Below are 18,636 nucleotides of genomic sequence, written 5' to 3'. Positions count from 1 at the left end.
AAATCATTTCCTGTGGCAATGTGGTATATGTGAATTAGCTACACACATCACTTAAACTTCAATTTACTCATGTAGTTTTTCTCCAACCAAGTTACACCCCAGGAACTCATCTTTTTATGCCGCTTAATAAATATGTATTGTGAAATTAGTCACATATTTTTAGCCAGCAGAAAATCCACTTAATAAGATTTAGTCTTTCCACTCATGCAACCCAATATTTTGCCATTGTAGGTTTTAGTTAAGGGTCCCATTAACAAAACTGTGAAAGGTGTTTAACATGGGTTTTTATTGCATATTCATAGTTAGCATACATTAACTTCAAACACCTAACATAAAACTTCCAATTAGAGGGCTTTGGATTGGTAAGGAATTGGTGGAAACTGCAAGCTGAGTATGATAAAGACAACGAAACATTATACTATGTGATAAAAACTAATAAATGTATAAATAAAAATCACATGTTCATTTTATATAGCATAAAATTACAATATCAGTAAAGTATAAAACCTCTATACTCCCCAAATTTACTCTCAGTCAAACTCTGTGGCATCGAGTATAAAACCGCCTATGCATCCACCTTTCCTTATGTTAGTGCTCACTCGTGGAATGGATTGCCAAAATCTGTAAAATCTATTCAAGATCATTTGGCCATCAGAAAATCTCTAAAGACCCTATTATTTGGGAAAGCTTACGCTACAGACCCGCCTAGCATCTCTAACTTCTGAACTGCTGCAGTCATAACGACATATTGAACTCTATTACTCTTTCTCCTTTTCCTCTCCTTTGCTGTTACTCGCTAATCTCTTTACTTCATTGATTTTGATTGTTTGCTGAATTGATGTATGTTTTGCAGACTGATGTAAGCCACATTGAGCCTGCCCATGGGTGGGAAAATGTGGGATATAAATGCTATATTAATATCCACTTTGAAAAAATTGAATAAAAACAGATTAGATTCAATTTCATGACCGTTGTAAAAGTATGACTGGAAGAAACGAATCAGCTATTTGAAACTCTTTCACTATCGTCACCTGGGAATCAGGATGTAAAGACTTTAGAAGAGGCAGAAATCAGCACTCAAAGTTAAGTTATTGAGTTTTTGAATGTTGTTGCTGATACATGCTGAACAGTAAACACTGTAACCGTGTTTTATTTGTTAATTTTTCTAGTTTGCATTAAGAGAGGTCTATGAAGGGAAATCATAAGTTTCTTACATCCATCAAGTACTCTCTACAGTGGGGTGTATAGATTTTGATCATTCTTTGATATTTGAAGAGACTCCGTTTTCCGTTTTTTGTTCACAGAATCTTTTTCTCCCCAAGTGTGGGAGTTTTTTGATGTCTGTGAATTTTTTCGGAAGGCGGTAGGAGCCCATGATGTTGGCCAATTCAGTGGAGTCCTAATGTTAGGTTCCCTGGGCTGTTGAGGCTACTTTATTTATATAAATTTCTTATCATAGATCAAGGTCTTGCGCTCACCTATAGATTGTATAAAAGGAGTGATATTTAGTGTTTTTGAGATATATTATTGCACTCCGGGCAATTTAAGATTTTTTGGATATAAATGCTACAAATAAATAAATATCTAAGAAGAAAAACATGGAATTTAACAAACAAAGTTCTCCTGTTTATTTATTCAACATCTTCAACCCCAAATAGTGAAACATTTTACTTGTCATTGATAAATGAATAGCATACAGAGGGGCTAAAATTAGCAAACAATTGGAATGAATGCAATGCTGTGGCAATGTGCTAAATCAGATTGCTGGGGGAACCTATGATCAAAACAGAACTCATTTGGTTTTTGTCAGTTTCTTTGGCTTTTTAATCCCTTTCATTCTGTAGTTAGGTTTGTAAAAGCATGTCTTTTTCATGCTTCTGTCCCGCTAGGACAGTATCACATGAAACTCTCTTCCCTCACGTCTGTATCAACAAGGCCAACGATATGCAGACTCCGAAGTGGAAGACAAAAAAGCAGATCAGTAGTAGATATACATAAACTTGAATAGTAGAGTTGCACACAAATATGTTGCCCAACACAGGCCGTGTTTCGCCCAGCAGGGCTGCGTCAGGGGCCATGTTGTGATCCTCACTATGCAATGCTTGTGAAAAGGTGTATGCTATGCTCCATCAATTGGTATTAAAAGCAAACTGCACTGTAGTAGGGGAAAAAAAAAAAACATAAGTTATACTCACAAAACCGAGGCACGATATGAAATGAGAGCATGCGCAACGGCATCACAATGTCGCTGGAGAAAAAAGTGCCACCAAAATAGAAAGACTCTTCTAGCTAAAATAAAATTAAAACCAGCCTAAAATTCAAATCGTTAAAAAATTTTCTAACCACCTTGGGGTCTTCCTGTCAAAGCTGGTGTTATCTTATCCCTTTGCTGGTAACTTGGGATCTTCCTGCCAAGGTTGGCTCTGCTTTGCCTCTCTCCTGCAGACTTGGGTCTTCCTGTCAATATTACAGGCTTCCAGGCATGCCTGAGAAACATGCAATGAATGTTCATTATGAGTATTCTGAAAACTCAACCTGTCAGTTCCCTTACTGAGAACTCCTGGGTTAGAGTCCTGCAGTCATGTCCAGCAATAAAAAAAGAAGAAGCTTAGCTTCCATTTGTCATATTATTTCCAAATACCCCATTATCATTCTCTTCAGTCTATACAGAGTGAGAAAAAAGGCTTACTGCAAAACATGTTAAAGCATTTCATAGTAATTTATCTGTCAGCATGCTCTAATTGTTTGCTATTTAGTTTTTTTGTTATTATTTTGGATAGGGTGTGTCACAGGCAGGGAGTGGGCATGGAGGTGCTATTTAGCTAGAGTGTTTTCATTAGCATGGGCGAACTGGATAATGCAGAGTTAACACGGGAACACCTAATTCCTCCTAAATAGGAGACGGTAAGTGTTCCCATATTAACTTTCTTCAGGTAATGTGTGCTAATGAGAACATTAACGCACAACCTGAAAAAAAAATAATTGAAAAATTACTGGCACAGTAGAAATGGGTTAGAGCATGAGAAAGTGTACTAAGAGGCATATTCTATAAGTAGCGCCTAAAAAATGGAACTGAAAATTTGTGATTCTATAAAGAGTATGCATCCTTTATAGAATCACACTTAGGTATAAAGGGTGAGATTCAATAAATAGTGCTCAAAAACCAGGTGTAATTCTTGGCACACAATTTGGATGCACATCCCTGGTATTTTATAAAACTGCATTCAAATTTTAGGTACGCCCCTGCCCATGCTCCTCCCATGGCCACGCCCCCTTTTGGATTGTGCATTTAGTATTTGGATGCACATTATTATAGAATATTGCATAGCAAGATGTACACCCAATTTTAAATTTTTGCCGATTAGTGCCAATTAGCACCCAATTATCAGGACTAATTGATTTGTGAGCCAATTTAGTTGGGTGCACATCTTCAATCAGCACTCAACTTTCAGTGCCCAACTGTGAGTGCCATATATGGAATTTGGGAAAAAGTACGCCTAAATGAAGGCACCTGTAATTAGGTCTGCCATGAGCAGGCTTAAATGCAGACACCTACAGTTAGGTGCAATTTGGCCATATTCTATATCAACATGCATAGCATTTGGGAATGCCCCCAGAAATGCCTCTATCCATGCCCCCAAATATAAACACATGTTATGATTTACGCACACATTGTAATAGAATACAATATCCACATAAATCCTAATTATTCCTGGAGGGTGCTGATAATTGGTTGTTATCACCCAATTATCAGCACTGATTGGCTCGTTACTCAATTAAGTTACATATGTTAAATTGGGCACATGCCCACTTTAACGCTCGGAACTCTTAGCGCCGTATATAGAATCTGGCCCTAAGCCAATTTCCTTATTCATTTTAGTTAAAGGGTTCCTAAGGGGCTCATTTTCAAAGCACATACTTACTATGGAACTTTGTAAGTCTAAGTGCTTTGAAAATATGCCTCAAAGTCACCGAACATGAATTCATGATTTGAGCATAATTACTCTGCATCAGGGAACAAGAAAAGGTCCAAAACCAAGTGCCCTCATGTGGTAGAGTCTCTGCCAAAGTAATATGATACTGAATGCAACTGTCCATTTATTCTACTTTTGTGGATGTTATGTTGTATTTTTGTGGTTATATTTATTTATTTATTTATTTTAGTGCATTTGTACCCCACATTTTCCCACAGGAGCAGGCACAATGTGGCTTACAATAATTCAAGAGGAAAAAATACAATGCAAAGATGACTCAGTTACAGATTGAGACAGGCAAGGAATGGAACAGTGGAAAACACGGGGTGAAAGATAGGGGCAAAGCAACCGGCAGATAACCATGTACAGTCAGGAAGGGAGAGAGGTTAAACATAGGAGTTGCCAGTGGAATAAGCTTTGGCGAATAAGAATGTTTTTAAAGACTTTTTGAACAGGTGGTGGCTGACTAGTTCTTTTAGTTGTCTCGGCAGAACATTCCAGAATTTTGGACTAATGTAGGGGAAGGACGAAGCATTCCTGCAGTTGGGATAATGTAGATTGAGGTAGGTCCTTGCAGTTATTAGCGCATTTCTAGAAGGTAGATCGATGAGATGGAGCATATATTCAGGGGCTTCTCCATAAATTATCTTGTGCGTTAGTGAGCAGATTTTAAATGTAATTCAATCTTTGACTGGGAGCCAGTGTAGTTTATAATGCAGTGGCTGTGCATGATGAAAACGCGATTTGCCATTAGCCTTGCTGCAGTGTTTTGAGCAGTCTGTAGCCGTTTCAGAATGTAGTCCCGGCAACCAGCATAAATCCTGCTACCATAGTCTGTACGGGAGAGGACCAGCCAATGGAAAAGGGTGCGGAATAGATCTTTTGAAATGAAATGCCGAATGCACTTCAGCCTCCACATGGCGTGGAGCATTCTTTTAGTGATGATTTTCACCTGATTGTCCAGTTGTAAGTGGTTATCCAACACTACTCCCAGGATTCTCAGGCTGTTTGAGATCGAAAGTTTGCAGCCCTTAATGTCGAGTGAGCTTTGTACTACTTTATTGTGTTGGGTCGATAGGATTAGACATTGAGTTTTGTCTTGATTAAGCTTAAACAGAAATGCCTTAGCCCAGGAATCCATGATGGAGAAACTTGTGTCTATTTTATCAGAGATTTCGGCTAGAGTAGACTCAAATGGGATGTAGATGGTCAGATCATCCGCATAAATGAATGGGTTTAGGCCAAGCTGAGATAATGCTTTTGCTAGTGGAATCAGCATAATATTGAAGAGGGTCAGAGAAAGAGGTGAGCCTTGAGGTACCCCACAGGAATTAGCTTTGACTTGGTATGTACGAGAGGAGAGGAAACCCTTGATCCAGTGTAGCACGTCTCCTCTGATTCCGAAGGTGTCTAGTAGGTAGATTAAAATCTCATGGTCCACCATGTTGAACGCGCTGGACATGTCAAATTGGAGTAATAATATTTTTTTCCCAGTGGATATTTTTCTTTTAAAATTTGACAGTAAGGTAACCAGTACTGTTTCAGTGCTGTACTGTGGACGGAATCCTGATTGAGAGCAATGTAGAATATCGAAATTATTCAAGTAGTCGGCTAGCTGAGTATGGACCATACTTTCCATAGTTTTAACGAATAATGGGATGGATGCTACTAGCCTATAATTAGAAATGACATCAGCTTTTCGTTTTTTTCCTATGAGTAGTTAATCTTTGGAATTCATTGGACACAGGAGGAAGAAATACTGGACTGTGAAGGAGTGGTGAAATGAGAGGGAGAGAAACTGGCCCAGAGTAAGGGATGCAGGAGAAAAAGGGTAGGGTCACAGACAGAAGAGATGCTGGACATGGAGGGAGCATAGGGACAAGGACACAGCGGGGCAATGCTGGACAGAAATGGGATAGGAACACAGTGGCAATGTAGATCATGAGGAGAAGGATAGGGACAAAGGGGAAATACAGGACAGGTCAAGGTAGGCACACAGAGGGGAGATGCTGAATAAAGTAGAGGATAGGGAGACAGAGGGTAGATTCTGAACATGGAGGAAGGGATATGGACAAGGACACAGAGGAGAGATGCTGGACAGGACAGGTGGAGGGGCATAATCGAAAGGGGTGCCCAAGTTTTCCTGAGGACGTCCTCGCAGGATGTCCCGGCGAAGGGGCGGGGAAACCCGTATTATTGAAACAAGATGGGCGTCCATCTTTCGTTTCGATAATACGGTTGGGGATGCCCAAAATCGCAAAATTTAGGTCGATCTTAACATACGTGGAGGGGCATAATCGAACGGAAACGCCTATCTCCATGGGCGTTTATCTCCGAGAACGGGTCTGTGAAGGGGCGGGCTGAACCGTATTTTCGAAAAAATGGACGTTTTTGAGCTGGGCGTTTGTTTTTTTTTAGCAATAATGGAAACTAAAAACGCCCAGCTCAAAAACGTCCTAATCTGAGCCATTTGCCTAACACATACGTCTCCCGAGGATTTCTATTCCCTAAGTGCATCACTTTGCATTTCTTCGCATTGAATTTTAATTGCCAAGCCTTAGACCATTCTTCTAGCTTCCTCAGATCCTTTTTCATGTTTTCCATTCCCTCCCGGGTGTCCACTCTGTTACAGATCTTAGTATCATCTGCAAATAGGCAAACTTTACCTTCTAACCCTTCGGCAATGTCACTCACAAATATATTGAACAGAATCGGTCCCAGCAACGATCCTTGAGGCACACCACTACTCACCTTTCCCTCCTCTGAGCGAATTCCATTCACCACCACCCTCTGGCTTCTGTCCGTCAACCAGTTCCTAATCCAGTTCACCACTTCGGGTCCTATCTTCAGCCCATCCAGTTTATTTAAGAGCCTCCTGTGGGGAACCATGTCAAAAGCTTTGCTGAAATCTAAGTAGATTACGTCCATAGCTCGTCCCTGATTCAATTCTCCTGTCACCCAATCAAAGAACTCAATGAGATTCGTTTGGCACGATTTCCCTTTGGTAAAACCATGTTGTCTCGGATCTTGCAACTTATTGGCTTCCAGGAAATTCACTATCCTTTCCTTCAGCATCGCTTCCATTACTTTTCCAATAATCGAAGTGAGGCTTACCGGCCTGTAGTTTCCAGCTTCTTCCCTATCACCACTCTTGTGAAGAGGGACCACCTCCGCCGTTCTCCAATCCCTCAGAACCTCTCCCGTCTGCAAGGATATATTAAACAAATCTTTAAGAGGACCCGCCAGAACCTCTCTGAGCTCCCTCAATATCCTGGGGTGGATCCCATCCGGTCCCATGGCTTTGTCCACCTTTAGCTTAGAGATGATTGTCCCCGATTTTTGGCGATAATGGAAACCGAGGACACACATCTCAGAAACAACCAAATCCAAGCCATTTGGTCGTGAGAGGAGCCAGCATTCGTAGTGCACTGGTCCCCCTCACATGCCAGGACACCAACCGGGCACCCTAGGGGGCAATGCAGTGGACTTCACAAATTGCTCCCTTACCTTGTGTGCTGAGCCTGCCAAACCATCCCCAAAACCCACTCCCCACAACTGTACACCACTACCATAGCCCTAAGGGATGAAAGGGGGCACCTAGCGCTATATAAATGCTAAATAATAGTAGTAATAGTAGTAGATGTGGGTTTCTGGTGGGTTTTGAAGGGTTCACATTTACCACCACAAGTGTAACAGGTAGGGGGGGAATGGGCCTGGGTCCGCCTGCCTGAAGTGCACTGCACCCACTAAAATTGCTCCACGGACCTGTATACTGCTGTCATGGAGCTGGGTATGACATTTCAGGCTGGCATAGAGGCTGGCAAAAAATATTTAAAAACAATTATTTTGAGGGTGGGAGGGAGTTGGTGGCCACTGGGGGAGTAAGGGGAAGTCATCCCCGATTCCCTCTGGTAGTCATCTTGTCAGTTCGGGCACCTTTTTGAGGCTTGGCCGTAACAAAAAATGGACCAAGTAAAGTTGCCTAAGTGCTCGTCAGGGACGCCCTTCTTTTTTCCATTATCGGTCGAGGACGCCCATGTGTTAGGCACGCCCCAGTCCCGCCTTCACTACGCTTTCGACATGCCCCCATGAACTTTGGTCGTCCCCACGGCGGAAAGCAGTTGAGGACGCCATTGAGTGTGTTTTACGTTTTCTTGTTGTTTGATAGCATTTTCCACTGCTGTTTTGTTTTCTGAGGATTTTTGATTCACTATAGAAGACAAAAGATGAGCACATGTATTTATATTCATGAAGAAAAGATTTAACAAGACACAAGAGGGAGGTATCTCCCCAAAGAACAATGATGGAGCATGTATCTTAACATATTTCTACTCTCTAGTAGACCATTTTCCTTTATGAATTATAATTTTTAATTTGTAAATACTATGTAGCCATTTATAAATGATCAGATTCCTAGGTCATTTGTGGAAAATTCCATTCAATAAATGAAATTATCCATTTAAAGTTTGCAATATTATTACCGCACTGAAAACCTAATTGAGTTCCACTGGAGTTTTTCAATATACTGTTAACATCGTAGACTTTTAACAGATGTCTGAAGCATCTTAATTAATGGGCACACTGAGTAAGTTAAATCCCTCTGATATTCCTTGTCAACTAGTGGATGGTGAGCTTGCAGAAGATATCAAATGTAATATGCTATGATTTAAACATAAAATAGCTGGTCTCCTGGGTCTTCCTATAATGATTTAGCTAAAGGAGCAACAAATGAAACATTGTAGATAAGGAAACAGAAAATATTCACACCATAAACTCTACACAATGGAGAGTTATTCCAGTTATAGTATAGGGGTTATTACTATGGTTGCAGTGAGAAAGAAGAAAAATGAAACGTATATTTTGATCTGACAATTCATTGTAAATGAAGTGAAAGTACTTGTCTAGTACACACAGTGGCTCTGTCACATTCTTTTAAATATAGCACTTTGAGTTCCTTTGTATTTTCTGGCGTTAATTTTTGTACAAAAATCGAATCTTTATTATCCATTTCCTATGTTTTAAATCAGTGGCATAGCAATGGGGGGCCACAGGGACCTGCCCCCCAATTGGCTCCGGAGCCCCCAGTTTGGCTGGCGGGGGTCTCCAACCCCCGCCAGCTAAGGTATTTGTCCCGCGCTGGTCTTACACTGCCTGGCGTCTTGTCCTGTTTTCAGCACTGTGCACGCTTGTTTTAATGAAACTGAGCATGGGGACCCCCGCCAGCCAAGGTACCTTTCAGCGGTGGTGGGGGGAGCGGCAGCGGGTGGGCGGGGGAGAGCGGCGGTGGTGTGTGGCAGAAGTGGCAGCGGGAGGATGGCAAAGGGGAGGTGGGCCAAAATGTGCCCCCCACCTTGGGCTCTGCCCCCCCTCCCATTGAGGTCTGGCTACGCCCCTGTTTTAAATGTTACAGGACTGCAGATGACACAAATAGGAATAGAGATGTGGTAGACCCTGAATGATTGTCAGAGAACCATGATCATGAGGAACTAGCTAAGCTAATGGTGGATAAAGCGATGGAGTCGGAAGGCATACATCCAAGAGTACTGAAGAAATTTAGGGAAGTTCTGGCAGCTCCACTTCTCTAGAGTCCCAGAGGACTGGAGAAGGATGGATGTGATCCCTCTCCATGAAAGCAGAGAAGAAGAGAAACTATAGGCCAGTAAGTCTGATTTCTGTGGTAAGTAAATTAATGGAAGCATAGGGAATAGTGAATTTTCTGGAATCCAATGGATTCCAGGACCCGAGGCAACATGGTCTCACTAGAGGCAGGTCTTGTCAGGCAAATCTAATTAGTTTCTTTGACTGAGTAACCAGAGAGTTGGATCGAGGGAAAGCACTAGATGTGGTGTATGTAACTTTTAGCAAAGCCTATGACATGTTTCCACATAAATAATACATGTATTTATTTATTTATTTATTTATTTATTTATTTATTTGTGACATTTATATCCAAAATTCAAAGAAGCTTGAAACTAAAAAACTAATTTTGTGTCTCACCTCCTGTAACCCTCAGACTTAAACCAGTAAATCTTCAGAAATTTTAAACAATTGGAACCTCAAACGTCTCCCAAAAGGGGAAATACAGTATTCAAAATCCCCTATCTAATCAGGGAGCAAGATACTATCACTGGTCCCTGTCTGGGAACAGAAGGGAAAAAAAACATCCAAAAAACCTCTGAAAACAGAGAAAAACAGATGGTTTAAAAAACCGTATACCCAAAAGGAAGGACAGGAAGGTGATAACACAAAACCTGTATGTGCAAAAAATGTGACCCCCTAAGAAAACTACCTAACTATAAAGACCCTGTAAAAATGACACAGGTACAGACGACCTGGAACACACAAAAACCCTTCATTAAGAGCAAACACCCTTATTTGAAAAACAAGTAGCAAAAAATGAAGATAATGATACTTATGGTTGCAGTGCAAATTGTAGTTCAAGTAGCGGTTAAAGTTGCAGTTGTAGATCAGATCACAATTGCAAATCAAATTATACTTCCAACCAACACTAGCCAACCGCAAATCTTTCATTTAGGGAACTTGCCACTCAAAAGTCCATTTGTTCCATCACGTCTCTACTACACCGGTCATACCCAGGGAATTTAATTCATCAATATAGAGCGCCCGTTTCCCTCAACAAGAGTGCCTTGTTTCGCCCATATGTTGGCTGCGTCAGGAAAGAAACTGCTCTTGGAATTAGTCACACACTCTCAATGTTATCTGACATCAAAGATGGCGCTGACAGAGGCTTGTACACCAAGAAATTTAAATTCCCAGCGTTACTGGCCAGCCAATCAAAACAAGAAGCTGACGCCGCCAATAGCCAAGGACGGCAAACTCCATCACGCATTTATATCCCACATTGTCCCAAACAAGTTTGAGTTCAATGCGGCTTACAATAAACAGTATAGGATACATAACAAAGAATAATGCATAAGAAAGTAATTTGTTGTGAGAATCCAATTTTACAATACAGTATCATAAACATACTGGGATAATTATGGAAGTTTAACATTTAGAAAATCTATTATGAATAAGAAATTGTACATGACGCAAAGAGAAAAAGGTGACTTACTGGGTTAGGAACTGGTTGAATGGAAGGCAACAGAGGATACTGATAAAAGAAGCTCACTTTAAGGAAAGGGATGTTACCAGGGTGTGCCACAAGGTTCGGTTCTTGGGCTGGTTCTTTTTAACATTTTGTAAGCAACATTGCTGAAGGGCTGTCTGGTAAGGTTTGCCTCTTTGCAGATGATACCAAAATCTATATTAGGGTAGACACCCTTGATTATGTGGATTACATGAGTAAGGACCGAGAAAAGCTTGAAGAATGGTCCAGCATTTGGCAGCTAAGATGTAATGCTAAAAATTACAGGGTCATGAATTTGGACTGCAAAAATCCAAGGGAACAGTATGTTTTAGGGGGTGACCAACTTTTGTACATGAAAGAGGAGCAGGACTTGGGTGTGATTATATGTGATGATCTTAAGGTGGCCAAGCAGGTTAAAAAAAGTCAACAGCAAAAGCTAGAAGGATGCTTGGGTCCATAGGGAGAAGAATGGTCAGTAGGAAAAAGGATCTAATGATAGGACTGTATATGACTCTGGTGAGACCACATTTAAAATATTGTGAACAATTCTGGAGACCACACCTCCAGAAAGATATATTTATATTTATAATTTCTTTATTAATTTTCAAAATAAACAGGAGCTCACAATACAGTTCGAAGCGCTCATTAACGCACATGTCAAAACTCGAGCTCACAAACAAGAGACAACAACCAAGTCCAAATTGAGAGAATCATGAAAAGAGTAAAGAGAAAGAAAGAGAAGCGGAAAGAGAGAAAAAGAAAATTAAAAGGGGCAAAGGGGGGAGGAAGGAGGGAGGGAGGTTACAAAACAGAGCATATGGCATATACACCTAATACACCACACATCATAAGATGGAGCGGAAATATGACACTAGCGCAACCATTTTTCTCTATACTGAGCAAAACAAGGTGATTTCTTTGCGAGATGCATTTCGAATTTATAAATTTGAAACAGTAAGCCCCACCACTCCTGGCTTGAAACAAGGATTTCCAGTGCGTTAAGATCACTTTCAATGCTAAAGATATCATGGAATTAATAAGAATACCTTCACTGGGAGTTAAGAGATCTTTGTAGCATTGATCTTTAAGTAACACAAATTTAAAGGTGATTGAGGCAGGGAGATGGAAAATGTCTACCAGCTGTGACCATATTTCAGCCCAATACTGTTGAATGCATACACAGTCATATATTAGATGCTTAATGTTATCCACTTATGCATGACAAGACCAACATAAGTTAGAGTAAGAGGGAACAGCAACATGCAGCTTATGTGGTGTCCACAAACATCTGTGCATAAAGAAGTACATAGACTGTATAGTAGATGAAGAATTGGAGCATCTAAAGAGGGAGCTCCAATGATGCTCCCACAAATTATCTGAGATAGGCTGCTGTATGTCATCTTCCCAACATTTACGCAAACCTGAACATTTGACATGAGCATTGCTTAACAAATATTTGTAAATGTGGGAGGCTGCATGGCCAGTATGCTGTAATTTCAGATTAAACTCAATGATACCTGGGACTCGGGGCAGGAGCAATATTTGTTTACAGCATTTATTTCTCTGCTTCAGCATGGAACTTATTTGCAGCCATTGATAAAATTGGGCGTCTGGCAGCGAATACTCAAGTTGCAAGTCTGAGAAAGTTTTCCATGCCTGCCTGTCCAACTGAATCAGATCTTTTAAAGCCCATATTCCTATTCACTGCCAATTAGACCACGAGACTTGCTTCTTACCAATCTGGAAATTCGGATTATTCCATATAGGGGCAGATGATGTGTCAGACCAAGAGAACCCCATAGAGGTGTCAAGGGAAATCATTAATTTATGGGTGGTACTGATAATTGGATTGGAAACAATGCTCTTAGGGAGTCGCATGCCAACGAGGTAGCAATGCACAAGGGGGTCAATAATTGCTTTTTCAAATGCTAACCACCTGGGCGGGACAGTATTATTCAAAGGTGTAATCCAATCCTTGCCCTGAAGCATAATGAAAGCTTTGTGATAGAGCAGAAGATCAGGACATTTTACTCCACCTTGTCTTTTTGGAAGCTTAAGTTTACGCAGAGAGATTCTGGGCAGTTTAAGATTCCATAAAAAATTTGTGAGTAACTTTTCTAATCTCCTGTAAAAGGGGCAGGGGAAGAGAAGAGGGATCATGCTTATGGCATAAGTAATTTTAGGAACAACCATCATTTTTATAGTATCAAGCCTCCCCCACCAGGTGAGATTCATTGGGGACCAGGCCACCAGAGAGGATTCAACCTGCGCCAGCACCATGTCAGAGGTAGCTTTGATAGTGGCGTCAAGGTCCCTGCCAAAGAAAACACCTAGATACTTTATAGAAGCAGCTATCCATTTAAAGAGCAACCCCGGAATGGTAAAGGAGTACAAGCATCATTTAAAGGCATCAATTCTGTTTTATCCCAGTTAACCTTATAGCCCAAGATGTTGGAGAATCTAGTGATTAAATTAAAGAGGGCCTTCAAAGACTCTCCAGGGTTGGTGAGATATAACAGGATATCATCCGCATATGCCGAGAGCTTGAACTCCTCTCCACCCAGAGTGACACCAGCAATATCCGCTGATTGCCGAATGGCCAGTAGAAGAGGTTCAAGAGCCATGTTAAACAGCAGGGGGGCAATGGGACAGCCCTGCCTAGTGCCTCTATGCAGAACAAATGAGCTAGAGAATTCTCCATTGGCTGCTATACGCGCCGAGGGCTGGGAATAAAGCAACTGCAACATAAGTATTAAAGTCATAGGGAAACCAAAGTGTTCAAATACAATAAACAAGTATTTCCATTCTACACAGTCAAATGCCTTTTCCGCATCCAACGAGACAGACAACATAGGAAAGTTTCTTAACCGTGCATAATGAATAATATGACATAACAGCCTAGTATTGTCTGCACCACTTCTGAATTTAACAAAACCAGCTTGGTCCCTGTGCACAAGAATGGGCAAAATGGTGTCAAGTCTGCAACACAGAATCTTAGCATATATTTTAATAGTCAGTATTTAAAAGTGAAATTGGCCTGTAATTCTGGACGAGAGTGCAGTCTCTGTTGGGCTTGGGTAGCACAATAATGGTAGCATCCAAAAAACGGCCTGCGGAAGCAGACTCCAGCAGCGCCTGAAAGTAAGCCAGCAGATGAACTGAGATAGAAGCAGAAAAAGTCTTGTAAAATTCGACAGGTATGCCATCTGGGACTGGCGCTTTGCCTAAACGTAGTTTATTGATTGCAGCAACAACTTCATCCAGCGAAATAGGCTTGCTAAGCTGCTCAATGCGATGCTCCAGGATGCACAGAAACTGCAATGCTGAAAGAAATCGATGGACATCAGCATCCTCAGCCACAAATTCAGTTTGTTCAATCTGCAGTACAGTTAATTCATGGTAAAGATATTTAATCTGTGTTAACTGTATGGAAAGCTGCTTGTAATGCCAACCAGAGGCTTTGTAATTATGTACATAAGTATTGCCATACTGGGAAAGACCAAAGGTCCATCAAGCCCAGCATCCTGTTTCCAACAGTGGCCAATCCAGGTCACAAATACATGGCAAGATCCCAAAAAAGTACAAAGCATTCTATTCTGCTTATCCCAGAAATAGTGGATTTTCCCCAAGTCCATTTAATAATGCTCTATGGACTTTTTCTTTAGGAAGCCGTCCAAACCTTTTTTAAACTCCGCTAAGCCTTTACAACATTCTCTGGCAATGAATTCCAGAGTTTAATTAGACACATAGGAGCCGACTCTGTGGGTGCTGTGGGTGCTTGAGCACCCCCAATATATAGAGAATATTCATTGAATGTGTCCAGGGAGGGGTTATTTCCACTGGGCGTAGCACCCCCAATCATTTTGAAACGTTGGCTCCTATGACTAGACGTTGAGTGAAGAAAAATTTTCGATCGTTTTAAATTTACTACATTGTAGCTTCATCGCATGCCCCCTAGTCCTAGTATTTTTGGAAAGCATGAACAGACGCTTCACATCTACCCGTTCAACTCCACTCATTATTTTATAGACCTCTATCATATCTCCCCTCAGCCGCCTTTTCTCCAAGCTGCAGAGCTCTAGCCGCTTTAGCCTTTCCTCATAGGAAGTCGTCCCATCCCCTTTATCATTTTCGTCGCCCTTCTCTGCACCTTTTCTAATTCCACTATATCTTTTTTGAGATACGGCGACCAGAATTGAACACAATATTCGAGGTGCGGTCGCACCATGGAGCGATACAAAGGCATTATAACATCCTCATTTTTGTTTTCCATTCCTTTCCTAATAATACCTAACATTCTATTTGCTTTCTTAGCCGCAGCAGCACACTGAGCAGAAGGTTTCAATGTATCATCAACGACGACACCTAGATCCCTTTCTTGGTCTGTGACTCCTAACGTGGAACCTTGCATGATGTAGCTATAATTCGGGTTCCTCTTTCCCACATGTATCATTTTGCATTTGCTCACATTAAACGTCACCTGCCATTTAGATGCCCAGTCTCCCAGTCTCCTAGTCTCGTAAGGTCCTCTTGTAATTTTTCACAATCCTCCCACGATTTAACGACTATGAATAACTTTGTGTCATCAGCAAATTTAATTACCTCACTAGTTACTCCCATCTCTAAGTCATTTATAAACATGTTAAAAAGCAGCGGTCCCAGCACAGACCCCTGAGGAACCCCACTAACTACCCTTCTCCATTGAGAATACTGACCATTTAACTCTACTCTCTGTTTTCTACCTTTTAACCAGTTTTTAATCCACAATAGAACACTACCTCCTATCCCATGACTCTTCTGTTTCTTCTGAAGTCTTTCATGAGGTACTTTTTCAAACGCCTTCTGAAAATCCAGATACACAATATCAGCCAGCTCACCTTTAGCCACGTGTTTGTTCACCCCTTCAAAGAAATGTAGTAGATTGGTGGGGCAAGATTTCCCTCCATTAAATCCGTGTTGACTAGCAGGCTTATTTTCAAAAGAGAAGGGCGCCCATCTTTCGACACAAATCGGGAGATGGGCGTCCTTCTCTCAGGGTCGCCCAAATCGGCATAATCAAAAGTTGATTTTGGGCGTCCCCAACTGCTTCCCGTCACGGGGACGACCAAAGTTCCCGGGGGCGTGTTGGAGGTGTAGCGAAGACGGGACTGGAGCGTGCCTAACAGATGGGCGTCCTTGAGCGATAATGGAAAAAAGAAGGGCATCCCTGATGAGCACTTGGGCGACTTTACTTAGCCCATTTTATTCTTACAACCAAGCCTCAAAAAGGTGCCCGAACTGACCAGATGACCAATGGAGGGAATGGGGATGACCTCCCATGAATTTCCCAGTGGTCACTAACCCCCTCCCACCCTGAAAAAAACTTTTTTTGCCAGCCTCAAATATCATACTCAGGTCCATCGCAGCAGTATGCAGGTCCCTGGGGGGGGGGGGGAGGTGTGTGTATGTTAGCGGAGGCATAGCGAAGGCGTGGACATCCTTCTTTCAAACATTTTGCACGTCCTGAACTGCCCCCCCCCCCCCCCACAGGGATGGCAAAATTTCAAGGGAGTGGAATGGAGTGGAGGAGTGGCCTAGTTTTTAGAGCACTGGTCTTGCAATCCAGAGGTGGCCAGTTCAAATCCCACTGCTGCTACTTGTGATCCAAAATCCAAATAAATAAATAAAGGGGGTGTCAGAGGCATAGCAAAGGCATGGACGTCCTTCTCACAGAAACATCCACATTTTGGACATCCTCAACTGCCCGTCACAGGGACGGAGGCATAGTGAAGGTGCCTAACACTTGGACCTCCTTCACCCATACTCAAAAAAAAAAGATGTCCCTGACGAGCCCTTGGATGTTTTCACCTGGACTTGTGTTTTTTTAAGGCTGTAGATGGCTATTATACACGCAGCTTGTCTGCGTGTATGAAGCCATCTTTGGCATGCGCAAAGCAGCCACGCATAATGCTTGGCTGCATTGCACTGGCTTCCCCTCCTTAGGAAGGAAATCATGTGCAAATCAGCTAACAGCGAGCAGCTCATTTGCATGCGATTTCCTTCATGCATTCACGTTCCTTTCCGAATCGCTAAGGGATCAGTAATGGAAGGACTTTTTCCGTTCAGTTAGTGCATCAGTTAGTCCACTGAAGGGCCCCCTAGGGTGCCCGGTTGGTGTCCCGGCATGTGAGGGGGACCATTGCACTACGAATGCTGGCTCCTCCCATGACCAAATGAGTTGGATTTGGTAGTTTTTGAGATGGGCGTCCTCGGTTTCCATTATCGCCGAAAACCGTGGATGACCATCTCAACATTTATGTCGACCATCTCTAAGGTTGACCTAAATGTTGAGATTTGGACGTCCCCGACCGTATTATCAAAACGAAAGATGGCCACCCATCAGTGGCGTTCCTAGGGGGGCTGACACCTGGGGCGGATCACCGATGCACCCCGCCCCCCGGGTGCAGCGCCCCCCGGAACAGCGCGACGCCCTCCAAGGTGAAAGAACCCCCCTGGGTGCACGCCACTGGGGGGGGTGCTGCGTGCCTGCCAGCTCTTCGTTTTCATGCTCCCTCTGCCCCGGAACAGGAAGTAACCTGTTCTGGGACAAAGGGAGCATGAAAACGAAGAACCAACAGGCGCACAGCACCCCACCAGTGGCGTGCACCCAGGGTAGACCGCCCCCACCGCCCCCCCTTGGTACACCACAGCCGCCCATCTTCTTTTGATAATAAGGGTTTCCCCGCCCCTTCGCGGGGACATTCTGCGAGGATGCCCTTAGGAAAACTTGGGCGCCCCATTTGATTATGCCCCTCTTTGTCTCATTAATCCATGCTTTTCAATATGCTCTGTAATTTTGTTCTTTATAATAGTCTGTACCATTTTGCCCGGCTCCGACGTCAGACTCACCGGTCTATAATTTCCCGGATCTCCTCTGGAACCTTTTTTAAAAATCAGCGTTACATTGGCCACCCTTCAATCTTCTGGTACCACACTCGATTTTAAGGATAAATTACATATTACTAACAATAGCTCCGCAAGTTCATTTTTCAGTTCTATCAGTATTCAACCATCCGGTCCAGGAGATTTGCTACTCTTCAGTTTGTAGAACTGCCCCATTACATCCTCCAGGTTTACAGAGAATTCATTAAGTTTTTCCAGCTCGTCAGGTTCAAATATCATTTTTGGCACCCAAATCTTCCTCGGTGAAGACCGAAGCAAAGAATTCATTTAATCTCTCTGCTACAGTTTTGTCTTCCCTGATTGCCCCTTTTACTCCTCAGTCATCTAGCGGTCCAACCAATTATTTTGCCGGCTTCCTGCTTTTAATATACCTAAAAAAAATGTTTTACTATGTGTTTGGACCTCCAACGCAATCTTTTTTTTGAAGTCCCTCTTAGCCTTCCTTATCAGCGCTTGCATTTGACTTGACATTCCTTATGCTGTTTCTTATTATTTTCAGACGGTTCCTTCTTCCATTTTCTGAAAGATTTTCTTTTAGCTCTAATAGCTTCCTTCACCTCACTTTTTAACTATGTCGTTTGGTCTTCCGTCCTCCTTTTTTAATACGCGGAATATATTTGGCCTGGGCTT

This window comes from Microcaecilia unicolor, chromosome 7, assembly GCF_901765095.1.
Source record: "Microcaecilia unicolor chromosome 7, aMicUni1.1, whole genome shotgun sequence".
Lineage (NCBI taxonomy): Eukaryota > Metazoa > Chordata > Amphibia > Gymnophiona > Siphonopidae > Microcaecilia > Microcaecilia unicolor.
The sequence above is the reverse complement of the archived record's forward strand: the minus strand, read 5'-3'. Positions refer to the sequence as shown.